This window comes from Carcharodon carcharias, chromosome 4, assembly GCF_017639515.1.
Source record: "Carcharodon carcharias isolate sCarCar2 chromosome 4, sCarCar2.pri, whole genome shotgun sequence".
NCBI classification, from domain to species: Eukaryota; Metazoa; Chordata; class Chondrichthyes; order Lamniformes; family Lamnidae; genus Carcharodon; species Carcharodon carcharias.
This window is the reverse complement of record NC_054470.1, coordinates 103,167,217-103,186,124: the sequence shown is the minus strand read 5'-3', so window position 1 is coordinate 103,186,124 and position 18,908 is coordinate 103,167,217.

Genomic DNA, 18,908 nt, shown 5'->3' with positions numbered 1-18,908 from the left:
TATTTTTCCTACACGTGTCCTTTTATCGGAGGTGTCGATGTTCAGCAGGTCGTGATCCAGTGGCCAGTTCACCTGTGCGGAAAGCCTTTGGGTATAAGGTCTTCATATATCCAATGAACTTGGCCAAACTAATGCAGAGGTCATTGCTCTCCTTAATAAGTCAAGGATAACACCGATGATGCTGCCTTTAGTGTATATGTCTTTATGGCGGTTGCTGAATAAAAATGATGAGGCAAAGGAAACACAAATTAAGATGAACATCCATTCAGACAAATCTACTTAACCATTATTGCACTGATTTATTATGACAAATGACCGTGTGAGGAATGTTGCACCCAATGCTGGAAACTAGAAGCTGTCTACTTCAGGCACACCACATCAGCATTAAGTGCTCCCAACTCAGATACAGCATAGCTAGATAGAAAAGCAAGGTTTCCTATATGGAATGCAACAATGTTTTTCAGCTCAACCACAGTGTAGCATCCCTACTGCACCAGCCTGATAGGAGATAAAGCTTCAAAGATATCTCAGTTGATGAGTGTACTAGCTTTTATGGGACTGAGACATAGAGATTCAGCATTTTTTTTTATTCATAGATGGGACGTGGGTGTCGCTGGGTAGGTCAGCATTTATTGTCCATCCCTAATTGCCCTTGAGAAGGTGGTGATGAGCTGCCATCTTGAACCACCGCAGTCCATGTAGTGTAGATACATCCACAGTGCTAGTAGGGAAGGAATTCCAGGATTTTGACCCAGCGATAGTGAAGGAAAGACAATATAGTTCCAGGTCAGGATGGTGAGTGACCTGGAGGGGAACTTCCAGGTGGTGGTGTTCCAATGTGTCTCCTGCCATTGTCCTTCTAGATGGCTGTGGTTATGGGTTTGGAAGTTGTGTTGAAGGAGCCTTGGTGAGTTCCTGCAGTGCATCTTGTAGATGGTACACACTGCTGCCACTGTGCCTCGGTGGTGGAGGGAGTCAATGTTTGTGGATGGGGTGCTAATCAAGTGGGCTGCTTTGTCCTCGATGGTGTCAAGCTTCTTGAGTGCTGTAGGAGCTGCACTCATCCAGGCAAGTGGAGGGTATTTCACCACAATCCTGACCTGTGCCTTGTAGATGGTGGACAAGCTTTGGGAAGTTAGGAGGCAAGTTACTCACCACAGGATTCCTAGCTTCTAACCTGCTCTTATAGCCACAGTATTTTTTTGGCTAGTCCAGTTCAGTTTCTGGACAATGGTAACCCCCAAGATGTTGATCATGGGGGATTCAGTGATGATAATACCTTTGAATGTCAGGGGCGATGGTTAGATTCTCTCTTGTTGGAGATGGCCATTGCCTGGCACTTGTTTGGTGCAAATGTCACTTGCCACTTGTCAGCCCAAGCCTGGATATTGTCCAGGTCTTGCTGTATTTGGATACGGACTGCTTTGTGGTCAATACAGAGGTGGTAACTGTGCAGCGAAAGAATGGTTAAAAATGGGATTGTGCTATACAGTATCATGTAATATATGTAGTTCTCATTGAGGTTCAACTTTACAATGTGACTCTTAGACAGTCTTGTGTTGTGAAAGGCAGAAAAGGCTGACAGGATTCCTTCTCTAGGCCTGTATTGAAAAGTGCACATCAAGTGGAGACAGGACTGTACTTGGTAACAATGTTGTTTCACCGTCCTACACTATAATCAACTATCCTGTTAACACTTAAACACATGAAGATCACAGTCTGCTATGTCGCTCTTTGTTTCTCTACAGTGCAATGATTTTTGCATCACTCATTTCCTGTGGAATGGAGCCTACTTTTCAACAGAGAAGGAGAAAGATCATAAAGGTGTGGAAATAGATGGGACGTTCCGTGCTTTTCTGGATACTTTTTTGTTTGCTAAGCCTTCTCAAGCTCAAGTGATGAGGGTTCTTCATCTAACTCATCCATGACAGGAAGCTGCAGGAGAGCATTAAGTGTGGACTAGCAGATGCCTGTACAGCTCACGATAGTGCTCAGCCCAATGGGAGATCTGCTTACTCCTATGGGTGAGTAACTCACCATTTGCCAGCGTCAGGGGAGAATCTTTGGCAATGATAGGACCAAGCGCCCGCTTGATCCCTTCACATGTAGTTTGTAGATTTGCATTATTACAGGCAGTTTGGATTACATGACATAAGTTCATCCAGTGTTTGTTTGTGCAGTATCTCCCTATCTTTTGCACGGCTGTCTTGTCTACTTTCAGGTTGAGCAGTGTTTTAGCTGTTGGATTTATGTTGTGCATCATGTGAGCTTTATTTTTTGCATCAATGAAAAATCTTATCTTCACTACCTGTGACACATTATGGGTATACCCTGGCAGGAGAAATGTGACTGTGATCTCAAAGGAAAGGTCACATGGTTGTTAGGACACATCAAACAGAGGTGGCTTCATTGGCTCAGGCACAGCCACAGGATTGAAGATGTTCTCATAACCAAGGACCGTCGTTATGGTGAGGTAGCCAGAGCTAGATGACCAGAAGGATGCACAAAGCTCTGCTTCAAGGATGAGACATCGATTACTGCACCGGAGGAGTCAGTAACCTGACGACAGAAAAAAACTGGTGACAACATTTAAGAAGTGTTTAGATACTCTCTTGCTATGGGCCAAGTGCTGGAAAATGGAATTACTGTAGTCAGATCTTTGTTGACCAGCGTGGACATGATGGGCTGAATGGCCTCCTTCTATGCTGTAAACGTCAATGAGTCTATGAGTCTACCTCCTGTGGGCTTTATTGCACCAGCATGATGACCAGTGGCTACAGTGGCTTGGCAATAGACACCAACAGCAAAAACAACAACCCAAAATGACACTCGGTAGCTTCATGTGCAGAAACCGCCTTTCAAGGATTGGTCTTTTCAGCCATCAGCAAAGGTGTGCCATATGAAGACATCCCATCTGAAATGGATCATTTGCTGTGTGTCCATTATCTTTCATAAATGGAAGGATGCTGACGTGGTTAAGAATGACCAGCTGAATAAGGTACTGGAAGGAACTTAGCACCTATGAAACTGCATGTCAGCATGTGAGGAAGGAAGAGAGTTAGAAAGGAAAAAAAGATTCAGGGAAAACATAATTTATAAAATCTGTTTTTATTGAAACCTTCAACATCTAACAGTCAGTCCACCTTTAATTAATGCACCACAATATGGAAAAGGTCAATGAAACAGGATTTCCTATTATAAAATCTTCTCACCAAAGTGATGCTTGCTATTAATCACAGACAGAGACAGCAGAAGAAAAGAAAGTTGCAATTCAATGTGCTGCTAATAGTAATAAAGATAAATTTGCTTTCACATAGGGTTTCTTTGGATGGTTCCATTAATAGTTTATTTTCCAGGCAAATGCTCTATTGATCTCTGTATGCATGAGCTCTTCCTGCCCATTTGGTTTCTAAATGCTCTTCTCATCCATCTGGGGCAGATACTAAATCTGCAGTAGATCATACAGGACCAGTTGCTAAGCGACAGGCTAATAACAATAACAGCTCAGCACTATGGTGTCTTCCTTGAGGGAGGTCAGGATTTTGACTACAGCATCAACCAAGGTGAAAATGCACTCGTAACTGGGCTTTCTATTGATTCTCAGGAGTTTTAATGGCCCTATTTTTTTTTCCCTCTCCATCTTCTCTGTCATGCAGTATTTGCCCTAAAATGATTCCAGCCATTTGGAAGAGCATTATTACTTTATATCATTGGCAGACTATCATGTCACCATTAGATGAAGACCAGTTATTTGCACTTCAGATAATAGTTGGGTCTGCCTGCTGTGTTTACATAATGGAAGCTTCAGATAATTTGAAAACCATTATGCACATACAATGCAAAGATGCATTGCACAAAAATTTGATATGAATGGTTGCTCACATCAAACTGGCTCCTTATTAAAATTCTGCAAAGCCTGGAGTGATATAATGACCTAAACAGAATAAATGTCAAGAAATGGCAGGGGGTGCAGAACAGGCTCGAGGGGCCGAGTGGCCTCATCTTGTTCTTATGCTTCCAAGCACTAATGCTTGCTAATGAAAGCATTAGATAATTTTGAAGCATGAAATTCCTGTTCAAGATTCAGCACACATGAATTTTGCCCTTGGGTCTGATTTAAATTAGGTCAGCAAGTTCTACTTCCAGCTTTGTGTCTCCAGGCGGCTCATTGGTAAAGTTGATGTAGATTTTGGGCTGTTGCCCTGTTGGCAGAGTTCTCAAAAAGGTCCTGGGAGGACAGGGGAGACATCTGAGAGGATAGTGGGGTGTGACAGAAAAGATGATGTCTATCTGGAGGGGAAGGGGGCAATCAAGAGGGAAGAGTGTGTTCTGGAGGGGAAGGGGCAAGGGGCAGCTGGGTGTTTGGGAGGGAATGAGAGATCTAGACAGGGAAGGGCAGTTGAGAAGTACAGGGGAGGGGTGATTAGGAGAGGCGGGGGTGAACTGGAGCAAAGTGGGTGATCGGAGGGGTTATCAAGAGTGGCGAGGTACAATCAAAAGGGGAAGGGGAACTAAAAGAGGGAGAGATCAAAAGGGGAGAGGAGATTTGGAGTGATGTGGGAGATCTTGAAGAAAGGGGCTGATCAGAAGGGGATGGCATCATTGCAAAGACATTTAGTAACATGGTTGATGGGGAAGGGGTGACAGGGAGAGAACGATTTGAAGGGGAGGGGGATAATTCAGAGATGGGATATTTGGGAGGGATTGGGAAATTGGAAAGGAAAGTAGGTGATTGGGAGGCGGAAGTGACGGGGTGATTGAGAAAGAGAGAGACAGAAAAGGAGATGTATCTATATACATTTAAAAAGTTATAACACAGAATGTCTGTATGAGAATGATAGGCTTGGAAGTACAAAATGGAAATGCTTTCTCCCTCTCTAGTTTCTGTGACTTTGGTGCTCCAAGCAGGGGCAAACTTTAAATGTCTGAACATCCAAAGACTTCTCGTAACTTGCAGAAGTGAATTTCAGCACATCCTTTCTTCTTTCCGTCTGCTATCTGCTACACTTTCATTCCAGAAAAAAGACATTTTGTCACAGCTTTTTGTCTTGCACTCATCAGGACAATCACAAGAAAGCCAATGTCAGGGGAAGCAACAACTTTATACAATATGAGAAGAGAGTGCTGATTGGTTGGCAAGTACACCCTGATTGGTAGAGGTGTTGCCATGGAGAATGTACCAATTAATGGTGACTGACAGTTAACTGTGAAACATTAAGATAAAGCAAAATACTGTGGATGCTGGAAATCTGAAACAAAAACAAAAATAGCTGGAAAAACTCAGCAGGTCTGACAGCATCTCAGATGAAGAGTCATAGGGACTCAAAAACGTTAACTGTCTTCCTCTCTGCAGATGCTGTCAGGCCTGCTGAGTTTTTCCAGCTATTTTAATTATTGTTTTTGTAACTGCGAAACATTGTTTGGAATTTAAACCAGGCAGCTTGACTCTGATTGGTCAAGGCATTTCCCTGAGGAATGAACCAACAAATAGCTGTTGCTTATTTTGTTTAGCTGAAACAGGCACAATGTGTGTTACATTACCTTTCTGGCTGCGAAGAATAGTGCCCTGTATATTAATATATGTAGCTTCCGTTCCAAGCTAAGCCATAGACCAAGGACCAACAATGATTCAGGCTAAAGAGGTTAAAACACGGAGCCAATGAGCCTTCATAGAATTGATTATTCTATTCAACAGGAGCTCACACATGTCTCAGTAACATGTCTTCACCTGTTCTCAAGAGTGTTGCTATTTTGCAGAGTACGCACTGTCTAATTTTCTTACATTCTAACTTCTAGGTATCATGAATATAAATATAAGTCTCTAAACATTCCAGCAGGGAAATCAGAGAAACAATATTATCTAGAGAGTGGTTAGAATGTGGACCTCACTAACACATGGAATATTTGAAGTGAATGGCATGAATGTTTTTAATAGGAAGCTAAGCACACGAGGGAGAAAAGAATAAAATGTTACGCTGATAGGGTTAGATGAAGAGGTTTGGGAGGAGGAGTGGAGTATGAATGCCAGAATAGACCTGTTGCATCAAGTGACCTGCTTCTTTGCTGTAGATCTTATGATCCCTGGTAGGCGGGAAGAGTTCGGGGTGGAACAGAGGGTGGGGCATGGAGGGACTTAGCAGCTGGAAAGCCGGAAACATGGGAATTTAAAGGCTGGAACTTTTTTTTAATAGTTCTATTTCCCAACCTTAGTCAGCCAGTTTGAAGTCTAGCTGGCTGTCAGGCTGGGAGGCTCTAGGCCACAGCCAGAGATCTGTCATCAGGAGGACAGCAGTCCTCAGGAGTGGGGTGGGGGGTTTAGTGAATGGGAGAGATAAAGGATGAGGAGGGAGCAAATATCAGGGGAGGAATCAGTGAAAGGGAGGGTCAAGTGATTGGGAGGGGCCAAACATTGAGAGGGAGTAATTAATTGAAAGACAAAGGGGAGTAAGTGATCAAGAGGAGGTAGGACAGATTGGACGAGGTAGTAATACAGTGGGGCTAATAATTTAGCTTATTGGGTTGGGGGTGGAAGCACACTTGCTCCTCCTTGCCTACAAGCAGTCTTGTATGAACATTTACCTTGTCCGTCTAACCCTTCAAACATCCCTTCAGCTGCCGGCATTCTATGGTTGGGAAGCACAATCTACTTGCTTTCAAACTAAAAGTGAAGTTGAAATGGAGGAACACAACTTCCTTAGATGATTTTAGTGACTGGCCCACTTCCTGAGAGTGGATTGGTCAGTTGGTCCTTGTTTAGCATCTATTAAAACTGGAGGCAGGTTTATAATGTGGGATTATCCATTGCTTTGTTTCTAACCCACCAAACTCCTGGGGGATTAAAATTATCCATTTTAATCATTCTAGCAGGCCCTACTAGAACTGGAGTTCAACATAGTTATTTTACTATTGCTGCTGTGTGCTCTTGGGCTGAGTTACGATATAGCCTGTAGAATAAAGGGTTACCATCAGAAGCATACATGATGCTTGTGTAATAATAATGTCAGATCACATGACTGAGAAGTAAGAGAGATCTGGAAGGAGGAGAATCTCCAACCTTGTGCAGAGATCCATATTTGTAAGCACTTGCTGTAAATAAAGAATAATGGTTTTGAGAAAATACAGATATGAGCAGCACACTTTGGGAGAATAGACAATCCCCCAAAACCCCCATCTAGACCACACAACAAAACATGGTGATAGTGAACAAAAGGTCCAATGAGCCCTAAAATGAAGATACTGGGTTGGCAAAAAAAATAATGGATCCTGAAAGGAAGGACAAAAGAAGAAACATAAGACTCACCAGACGTTGTAACATCATGGGAACAACAGATGCAACCTGAGACACAGATCCAGAGACTGGACTGCTGTGATCATAGGCCTGAAGCAAAAAGCAGCAACACAGAAGCAGAAACAATTCTGGGACTCAGCAGAAGCATGGAATTCACACTGCCGCTCCCAGAATTCTCACACTTTCAGAATTCAGAAGGCTCATAAAAATCCCAGGCCTGGGACATCTGGAGAAAAAAAAAAGGTTCACAAGGTACAGAACTGCTTCATGGTTACACAAAAAAGATCAAAAGACCAGGTCAATACACTATTTTATGCAGTATAACCTATCACTGATGACATGATAGCAAGGCAGGGGGTTGAGGAGACTTCAATTTCTTTTGAAGAAGTCTTGCAAGCCTTTGACTCTTATTTTTGTATCCATTGGAATTTAATAATAGAGAATTTAATAATTTAAAAAATAATCTCTTTATGTTGGTAGGGCACTGTGATCATGGAACCTTAAAGGATGAGCTGAATCACAACAGAACCTGGGTCAGGGTCCTCGGTGAAGCATTATCAGATCTCGTACAGGCAAAAGCAGATTTAACACTTGTAAAAGCTGTGAAGATTGCAAGGCAAATAGAGGTTATGAAACAGAATCGAGTGTTTGTCCACAGGGACGGAGAGGTCCCATGGAGAAGATTGAGTGAGGCTATTAACTCTGTAGGTTAAAAAAGAGAAAGTGCGTCAAAGCTTAAGTCCACCAAAACAGAGAAAAGTGCGCCAGCCACCATATTGAAATGGGTTCGATGTGGCGGGAGAAAACCACAAAAATGCAAAGAATGTCTGGCAGGGCGGGGTGGGGGAGGGGTAGTTCGGTGGGGGCAGGCGAAGTCCCACAACTGTGGAAAAATAATCTATTTCCAAACTGTTTATTGCTCAAAAATACTGGCAACCTGTAAAAAGAGGGAGAAAAAAACAGCCATATACACAAAGTGGAAGAAGCATGAGCAAAGGAATTAAGCTTCCTGGTGGAGGTAAATCATACTGAAAAGAAATATTGGAGCATTAAGCTCAAAGCGGATGGACTCCCCACAGAGTTTAAACTAGACACAGGAAGAGGTTTTTGTTTGGTCAGATGAAATCAAATGGCTCAAATAGATTACATTGCAACTCTCATCTATTAAATTAGAAGGTCCTGGTGTGACAACTGTAAAAGTGAAAGGCCAACTTGTGGTAAAGCTTAAATATAAAGATCGAGAAATCCTCAAACCTCTCCATGTCATTCAAAATTGCTCTCTATAAAGCAGAAAGGCCTGCCTAAAACTGAACTTAATCTATAAAATAGGATGAAGTTGCAGAAAAAAACTACAGCAGTACATTTCAAAATGAATTCCCCAAATTGTTTACGGGCCTGGGAAAGTTAAAGACCAAGTGGCATATCACCTAAAGAACTTAACTAAATCAAATTGCCTCTTTAATCCAAGGAGAGACCCTCACCCACTCTTGGCCAAATAAATGGATGAAATTGAAAAGATACAGCAGGTAGGGGTTATCTCATCAGTCACCATGCCAACAAAATGGTGTTTGGGAATGGTAACAGTCCCAAAGCCAAATGGGTCCAAAAGAATCTGCGTGGATTTAACTCAGCTAAACAAATCAGTGGAGGGTGAGATCCACCCAATAGCCTCAGTGGATGTGAGTCTTGCCAAACTGGCCAAGAGTACTTTATTTGCCAAACTGGATGCAAAGAGTGGATTTTAGCAGATGCCTCTGGACAAGAAATACAGATTGTTGACCACATTTATAACACCATTCCATCGTTATTGTTTCAATAAATTACCCATTGGAATGGCATCTGCTCAAGGAACTTTCCAGGAACAATGTCTCAGACTCTAGAAGGCATGGAAGGAGTAATCTGCCAAATGGACAACATACTTTTACACAGCTCCATGACAGGAGAGCATAATTGCAGAGTCAGACCAGCCCTGGGATTCTTATAGGATGCTCCTGATCTACAGGGGTAAGGTGCTGCATGTCCTCCTGTATGCATCAGAGACATGGGCAGCATACAGCAGACATCTTAAATCCCCGGAAAAATATAATCAGCAATGCCTCCTCAAAATCCTGCAAACTCAGTGGCAGGATAGGCACTCCAATATCAGTGTCACCTTTCAGACCAACATTCCCAGCACTGAGGCACTGGTTATGGTTAATCAGCTACGTTGGGTGAGCCACATCATCCTTGCCTGACACGAGACTCCCAAAAACAAGCTCTCTACTCCGAGCATTGTCAAGGTAAGCTGTTTCCAGGAGGGCAGTGGAAATATTTCAGGGGTGTCCTCAGATCCTTCCTTAAAAAGTTCATCATCTGTGGGAATCTCTTGCGTGAGGCCGCTCAAACTGAAAAGGAAGCATCCATGAAGGTGCCAGCCATTTCAAACGTCTGCAACAGACCCAGGTGGAGGCTGAGCGCAAACAGCAGAAGGAGCGTTCCAAAATCCAAGCAGCCCACCCATCCGCCTTATCAAACATGACCTGCCCCACCTGTGGCAGAGTATGCAGATCCAGCATTGGAGTTTTCAATCATCTCAGGACCCACAACCCAGGAGTGGAACAAAGTCATGCTCGGTCCAGGGGAACTGCCTAATAAGAAGATGGAGACAGAATGCAGGCCTAACATTGAATGAAAAATATGAGTTCACCAAACCTACGATCCAGTTTCTAGGTCACATAGTACAAGCCACTGGAATCACAGTTCATCCACAAAAAAACAAAAGTAATCAGAGAATTTCTATAACCCAGGATTGTAACTGAGCTTCAAAGGTTCCTTGGGATTGTGAACCAATTAGGCAAGTTGCTACCAAATTTAGCAGGTGTTAATGAGCTCATGAGACAGCTGTTGAGACAGTCAACAGTGGTGCTGGAATGTGGACCAGAAAATTGCTTTTGAAAAGATTAAACAACTTTTAACCTCTGCTGAAATCTTGGCACATTTATGAACCAGAATTACCAGCCATAGTAGCAGCAGATGCATCGTCTAAAGGTCTGGGGCAGTTTTATTTCAAGTGCGGAGAGACAGGAAAGGTAGACCACTCTAATATGCCTTATTAACAGAAACAAAACAATAAAACTGGTCACAACATTGGCCTGTACAAAATGTTTAGACTATGTAATGGGACTGTGTTTCAGAATCAAAACTGACCAAAAGCCACTAATCACCCTCTGAGTATGAGAGAAATTGCAAAGATGCTCCCCAGAACCCATCTGTTCAGATTAAGCTTGATGTGATATGACTCTATCACAGAGCATGTAAAAGAGAAGTGACAAACTAGTCTTGCTGGTTTTCAACAAGAGAATAGTCATATTGAGAACACTTTAACATGATATTCTTGAAAGGTTTCAGCAAGGTCATCTAGAAATAGCAAAAAGTTGTGTTAGGGCACAGCAATCAGTCTGGTGGTCAGGCATTATTTGCTCTATAGAAGAAATGATTTCTAACTTTCTTACTTGTGCTGTAAGCGGCCAAGAACAATAACTCAAACCCAATATCACCACAAAAGGATAAAACAGCATGTGCAAGAACAGGGAAGCAACCAGGCTCGGAACTTTAATCACAGGCAGAATGCATGTGGGTTACCAGTGCTGAATCCCAGGAAAAGAGTGTGGGTTTGAGACCAACAGAAGGAAGGCATAATCTTTGAAAAGTTACCACAAGTAAGATTGTACAGGATTGAGACAGGCCTGCATATCGTAAGGAGAAACCCCAGCACCTTAATATCCTTGGAGAGAAAGCCAAAACTTGGGCTTGCTACTCAGATCCTGATGAAGGCTACTACAGGAGAAGAACACTCACATCAACAGAAGGGATGTACATAACATCCTCAATCTCAAAAGGCGAACAAAACAAGATCAAGGAGATTGGTCAAGGCATTTCAGACACTAATCCTGTGAAGTCCAAGACTTTGGGGTAGGAGGATATAAATGTAATAGAGATAAAGACTTGGGAGGAGCTGTGACGTAAAGGGTTAACATCAGGAGCATACAGAATGATGTCAGATCACATGACTGAGAAGTAAGAGAGATCTGGGAGGAGGAGGAGAAGCTCCAATTTCATGTAGGGATCCAAATGTGTAAATACTTGCTGTAAATAAAGAATAATGGTTTTGAGAAACAACAGACTCCAGTAGTATACTTTGGGAGAATGGATGATTCCCAAAACCCCCATCTAGACCCCAACCACACAACGAAACATAGCCCACTCTAATTTTGTATCACAATAGCCTAGGATTACTATCATGATCAAGAAGATGCAGATTGAACTTCAGATTTTACTAAGAGGGTTCACAAGTCACTTAAACATCTTGCAATAGTCCATTAGTAGATTATAGTTCATCCTCCATTTACAACTAATTACATCTATCACAACAATAGCATGGCTCTTTTAACACTGAGGTACTCAAGTAATTTTAAATAATCAAGCCACAGTTAATTAGAGCAATAGCCTATTATCTATATTATGTTCAGGTAATAATAGCACTCTTTGGAGATTGATGCCTTGAAATCTGTCAGGAAACTCATTTTAGGAAAATGAATGACTGAGGCATATGCAACCAATTTTCTCTACAACTGTTTGGAATAAAAGCAGTTGGCTATGGTTTTCTTCATATTTTAAGCCTATAGTTATGTTTACATACATGTGCCTGTTGAATATTACTCAGGAACCAATAAGAGGGAAACACCTACTTGACCTTGTCTTCACCAATCTACCTATCACAGGTGTATCTGACCATGATAATATTGGAAGGAGTGACCAACGCACAGTCCTTGTGGAGATCAAGTCCTGTCCTCATGGTTGCAGAGTGACCAAGACTGGGAACTTAATATTCAAAGGTATTTGAAGTTCCGGAAAAATAGGCAAAAAGGAAAAGGAGGTGGGTAGCTTTGTTAATAAAGGAAGGTATCAGTGTAGTGGTGAGCAGTGATATCGGTACAATAGTTCATGATGTGGAATCAGTTTGGGTGGAAATAAGGAATAGCAAGGGGAAGAAGTCATGGGTGGGAGTTATCTATAGCCCCCAAAGCCCTTATTATAGGATAAAGCATAAATCAAGAAATAATGGAGGTGTGTAAGAAGGGCGCTATAATTGTCATGGGTGATTTAAATTTGCATTTTGACTGGACCCATCAGGTTGGCTGGGGTAACATGGAAGACAAATTTGTTGAGTGCATCAAGGATTGTTCCTTAGAGCAGTATATTGCAGACCCTACCCGGGAACAGGCTATTTTAGATGTAGTAATGTGCAATAAGGTAGGATTAATAGGAGATATCATAGTTAAGGATCCTCCAGGGGGTAGCGATTGCAACATGGTAGAATTTCAAACTCAGTTTGAGGGCAAGCAACTTTGGTCTCAAACCAGTGTCCTCAACTTAAATAAGGGCAATTACAGAGGTATGAAGAAAGAGTTGTCTAAAGTCAGCTGGGAAAATAGATTAAAGGGAAGGTCAGTGAATGAACAGTAGCAGACATAACACTCAGAACAAATTTATCCTGGTCAGAAAGAAGGATTTGATGAGAAGGATGAACCACCTGCGATTAACAAAGGTGGTCAAGGAGGGTATCCAGTCAAAAACTAAGGCATACAACATGTCAAAAACTAATGGTAGGCCAGAGGATTGGGGACTTTTTAGGAACCAGCAGTGGATGACTAAAAAGCTAATAAGGAGGGAGAAAATTGATTATGAAAGTAAATTGGCAAGAAATATAAAAATAAATAGCAAGAGCTTCTATGGGTATATAAAAAGAGAGTAGCTAAACTGAGCCTGGGATCCTTGGAGGGTACAACTGGAGAATTGATAATGGGAAACAGGGAAATGGCAGATAATCTAAACCAATATTTTGCATCAGTCTTCACAGTGGAGGACACTATAAACATCCCAAAGATAACAGATAAGCAAGGAGCTAATGGGAAGAAAGATCTTGCAATAGTCTCTTTCATAAGCGGCAAAGTATTTGACAAACTAATGGGACGAAAGGCAGTAAAGCCATCAGGACCTGATGGCCTGCATCCAAGGGTTTTAAAGGAAGTGGCTGCAGAGATAGTAGAGGCATTTATCGAAATATTCCAGAACACGCTGGATTCCAAGAGATTGGAAAAACATTAATGTGATGCCCGTGTTCAAAAAGTTGGAAACTATAGGCCAGTCAGCCTAACATCTGTCATTGGGAAAATGTTAGAGTCCATATTAAGGAAGAAATAGCAGGACATTTGGAAAAGCTTAACATAATCAAACAGAGTCAACATGGTTTTGTGAAAGGAAAATCATGTTTGACAAATTTGCTAGAGTTCTTTGAGGATATAACAAGCAGAGTTGGTAAAGAGGAACTGGTAGATATAGTGTATTTGGATTTCCAGAAGTCAATCGAAAAGGTGCCACATAGGAGGTTGTTGCACAAGGTAGGAGTTCATGGCATTGGGGGTAATGTATTAGCATGGGTTGAGGATTGGTTAACACACAGAAGGCAGGGAATCAGGATTAATGGGTCTTTTTCAAGTTGGAAAGACGTAACTAGTGGAGTGCCACAAGGATCAATCCTAAGGCCTCAATTATTTACTATCTATATTAATGGCTTGGAGGAGGGGGCAGTGTAATATATCCAAATTTTCCAATGATACAAAAATAGGTGGGAGGGCATATTGTGATGAGGACATAAGGAATCTGCAAGGGGGCATAAACAAGTTGAGTGAGTGGGCAAAAATTTGGCAGGTGGAGTTTAATGTAGGAAAGTGTGAGGTCATGTACTTTGGCAGGAAGAATCAAAAGGCAGACTATTATTTAAACGTAGAGAGATTCCAAAAAGTGCAAAGAGGATCTGGGTGTTCTTGTGCATGAAACACAAAAAGTTAGCAGGCAGGTGCAGCAAGTAATTAAGAAGGCAAATGGAATTTTGGCCTGTATTGCTAGGGGGTTGGAAATAGGGAAAGTCTTGTTAAAAAGTCTTGCTAAAAATAGGGAAGTCTTGTTACCACTGTACAGGGTGTTGGTGAGGCAGCACCTGGAGTACTCTGTACAGTTTGGTCTTGTTTAAGAAAAGATAGACTGGCATTGGAGGTATTTCAAAAGAGATTCACTAGGCTGATTCCTTGGATGAAGGGCTTGACTTACCAAGAACGGCTCAACAGGATAGGCCTTTGTTCATTATAATAAAAACAAAAAACTGCGGATGCTGGAAATCCAAAACAAAAACAGAATTACCTGGAAAAACTCAGCAGGTCTCGCAGCATCAGCAGAGATGAAAAGAGTTGACGTTTCGAGTCCTCATGACCCGAAGGGTCACTGCTTGCTTGTCCCTACAACCACACCACCCCCCCACCCCCCACACTTCTCTCCCCGCAACCGCCCCCCACCTTAAACCAGCTTATATTTCACCCCTCTTCTAAACATTCAATCAGTTCTGTTGAAGGGTCATGAGGACTCGAAACATCAACTCTTTTCTTCTCCGCTGATGCTGCCAGACCTGCTGAGTTTTTTCAGGTAATTCCGTTTTTGTCTTTATTCATTACACTTTGGAAGAATGAGGGGTGAGCTTATTGATACATATGAGATTCTGTAGGGGCTTGACAGGGTAGATGTTGAGAAGACGTTTCCACTAGTGAGGGAATCTCAAATTAGGGGACATAGATACAGAATAAAGGGACACTCATTTAAAACTTAGGTGCAAAGGAATGCCTGGAATTCTGTATCCCAGAGAGTTAAGGAGGCTAGATCAGAGTAAGTATTTAAAGAAGAGGTAGATAGATCTTTGAAATATCAGTGAGTTGAGGGCTATGAGGAGCTGGCATGAAAGGGGAGTTGAGGCCTGGGGCAGATCTACCATGATCTTACTGAATGGCAGGGCAGGCTTGAGCAGTTGAATGGCCTACTCCTGCTTCTATTTCTTATGTTCATATTGAGGATAGCCTCCAACATGTAGCACTAGCTCCATGCTAAATGGGGTGGATTCAGAACAGATCTAGAAATCAAAAATGGGCATTTATGGGATACTGAGCAGTCAGCAGCATCAAAATTGCATTCCACCACATTCCATAACCACATGGCCCGGCATATCCCTCAGGCTATCATTACAATCAAGGTAGAAGAACTCCGGTACAATGATGAGTACAGGAGAGCATGCCAGGAACACCAGTAGGCCTACCTGAAAATGGGGTGGAATTATAACACGCAAATACATACAAGCTCAACCATGGAAGCAGCATACTATAGACTGAGAAAAGCAATCCAATTAATAACGGATCAGATCAAAGCTCTGCAGTCTTGCTACATCCAGTTGTGAATGCTGGTGGTCAATTAAACAATCAGGAGGAGGAAGCTCCATGAACATGCCCATCCTCAGTGATGGGAGGGCCCAACACATCATTGCAAAACACAGCTGAAGAATTTACAACTATCTTCAGCCAGAGGTGCTGAGTGAATGATTCAGCTTTGCCTCCTCCTGAGATCTCCAGCATCACAGACGCCAGTCTTCATTCAATTTGATTCCCTCCACATGATATCAAGGAGTGGCTGGACACTGGATACAGCAAAGGCTATGGGCCCTGACAACATTCTGGCTGCAGTCACAATACGTGTGCTCCAGAACATTTTGCACCCTAGCCAATTAGCTGTTCCAGTACAACTACCACACTGGCATCTCCCCAACATAATGGAAAATTTCCCAGGAATGTCCTGTCCTCAAGAAGCAGGAGAAATCCAACCCAGCCAATTAAACCCCCACCAGTCTACTATTAATCAACAGCAAAACGATGGAGATCATCGACAGTGACACGTTTTCACCAATAATCTACTCACGGATGTTCTTGGGGCCTGCCAGGCTCACTCGGCTCCTGAGCATACTACAGCATTAGTCCAAACATGGAAAAAAAGAGCTGAACTCCAGAGGTGAAGTGAGAGTGACTGCCCTTGATAACAAAGCATCATTTGACCAAACGTGGCCACAAGGAGCCCTAGAAAAATTGAATTTAATGGAAATCGGGGAGAAACTTTCCACTGGCTGGAGTCATACCTAGCACAAAGGAAGATGGTTGTAGTTGTTGGAGGCTAATCAATGCAGCCCCAAAACATCACAACAGGAGTTGCTCAGGGTCGTGTACATCTTCAATTGCTTCATCAAGATCATCCCTCTAGACATGGCCATGTTTGCTGATGACTGCATAGTTTTCAGTACCATTTGCCGCTCCTCAGTTATTGAAGCAGTCTGTGCCATCATGCAGCAAAAATTGGACAATATTCAGGCTTGGACTGAGAAATGGCAAGTAAAATTTGCGCGACACAAGTGACAAACAATGGCCATCTCCAATCAGGGAGAGTCTTATCACTGCCCTTTGACATTCAATGGTATTACAGCTACCAAATCCCTACTATCACCTGGGAGTCAGCACTGTCCAGAAACTGAACTGGACCAGCCATATAAATACTGTGACTACAAAAGCAGGTCTCAGGCTGGGAAATTTGTAGTGGGTAACTAGCTTCCTGACTCCCCAAAGCCTGTCCACTATCTATCTACAAGGCACAAGTCAGGAGTGCAATGGAATACCCTCCATTGTCTGAAAGAGTGCAACTACAACAACATTCAAATAGCTCAACACCAACCAGGACAAAGGAGCCCACTTGTTTGATGCCCCATTCACTACTTCAAACATTCATTCCCTCCACCATCAATGCACAGTAGCTGCAGCATTTAATATCTACAAGATGCACTGCAGCAACTCACCAAAGGCTTCATCAAGAGCATCTTCCAAACCTGTGATTTCTACTGCCTAGAAGAACAAGGGCAGCAGGTGCATTGGAACACCACCACCTACAAATTCTCAATCAAGCCATATACCAAGCTGAGTTAGGAATATATTTTCAATCTTTCATTGTTGCTGAATCAAAATCCTTGATGAATGTACCTCGATCACATGGATGGCAGTAGTTGAAGAAGGTGGGCTGCTACCTCTTAAGGGCAATTATTAATGGACATTAAATGATGGCCCTGCCAGCGACACCCACATCCCATGAACATGTAGAAAAGTGATAGAAAACTGAGGAATTATCATGTATTAACTCACAGTTTACTGAATGTTCAGGTTGTCCAGGTGTTAATGGAAGTCCAGCAATTATTGCTCCAAGAGTGAAGGTACCAGTTCCAGTAAGGGCAAAATGAAATCTGTTAGCGGGTTAGCAGTTACCATCACAACAAAGTGTTGTTCGTCCAGCTACAATAACTCTGTTCATGATTCACATGTGTGTTTTATTTATAACATCAAGCTTTATTGCAGTGACTGACCTGGCCTTCCGTTTATACTAAATGACAAACAAATAATACAACCCAGGCACTGACTAACTCCGAAACCACTCTCTGTCAAAGAACAACACAAGGCCTAGAGTTACCTCTGTGTGGCTGCATTACTCATGTCTGGAGTTAAAGGGAACCTGGTTCTACATAGATACCACAGGATTTGTTTATAGTACAGTAAATGGTTAGGACAAATGATTATCCTATTCCCTGGACCTGTTATTCATATGTAGAGACAATATTAAGTTCCCTTTTCTCTCAGATTTGTTCTACCACTAAAATGCTAAAAGAAATTCTGGGATGGATTGATTTTATAAATCACCTTAAAACATTCTAACATCCCCTTGTTTTAACACAGAATGAGTAATCACTCTGAGTCAATTATCTTTTTTTCTGGATTTACCTTGGGATCATCTTTGTGTTTACAGTTGATTAATATTGCATTTACATAATCACACATAACTAGCCTAAATTTCATTCTGTAAATATTACTTATCATGAAACAGACATAGGAAATTATAATGCATTGTACATAAAATTACAGTGCACTGCATTATCAAGGAATTAATTGTCAAAAAAAAACTCTAGCTCTCCTTTTACCTGAATGCATCTTGTGGATAATTCTTGCTAAATATTACTTCTTCTTAGCCCTCAATTGTCAAAATCCAAATTTTATGGCCCTCTCCACTTCAACTTCAATTCCAATTGCTCTGACAGATACCAATGTGTTACCTCTACTGTGATTGTTTCAAATTAAATAGCTTTGACGTGAAGCATATATCAATGCCTTGAAGAATTAAAAGGTTATCTCACTCTCTTGAGCCACATTAACCATTTCAATTTTTTTATTATTCATTCTTGGGATGTGGGTGTCACTGGCTAAGCCAGCATTTTGTTGTTCATCCCTAATTGCCCTTGAGAAGGTGGTGGTGAGCTGCCTTCTTGAACTGCTCCAGTCCATGTGGTGTAGGTACACCCACAGTGCTGTTAGGGCTGGAGTTATAGGGTTTTGAACGAGTGGCAGTGAAGGAATGGTGATATAGTTCCAAGTCACAATGCTGTGTGGCTTGGAGGAGACTGGGTAGGGTTCCCATGCATCTGCTGTTCTTGTCCTTCTAGGTGGTAGAGGTCACAGGTTTGGAAGGTACTCTCGAAAGAGCCTTGGTGGGTTGCTGCAGTGCATCTTGTAAATAGTACACACAGCTGCTGCTGTGGGCCAGTGGTGAAGGGGCTTAATGTTTATAGTGGTGGATGGAGTACCAATCAAGCAGATCACTTTGTTCTGGATGGTGTCAAGCT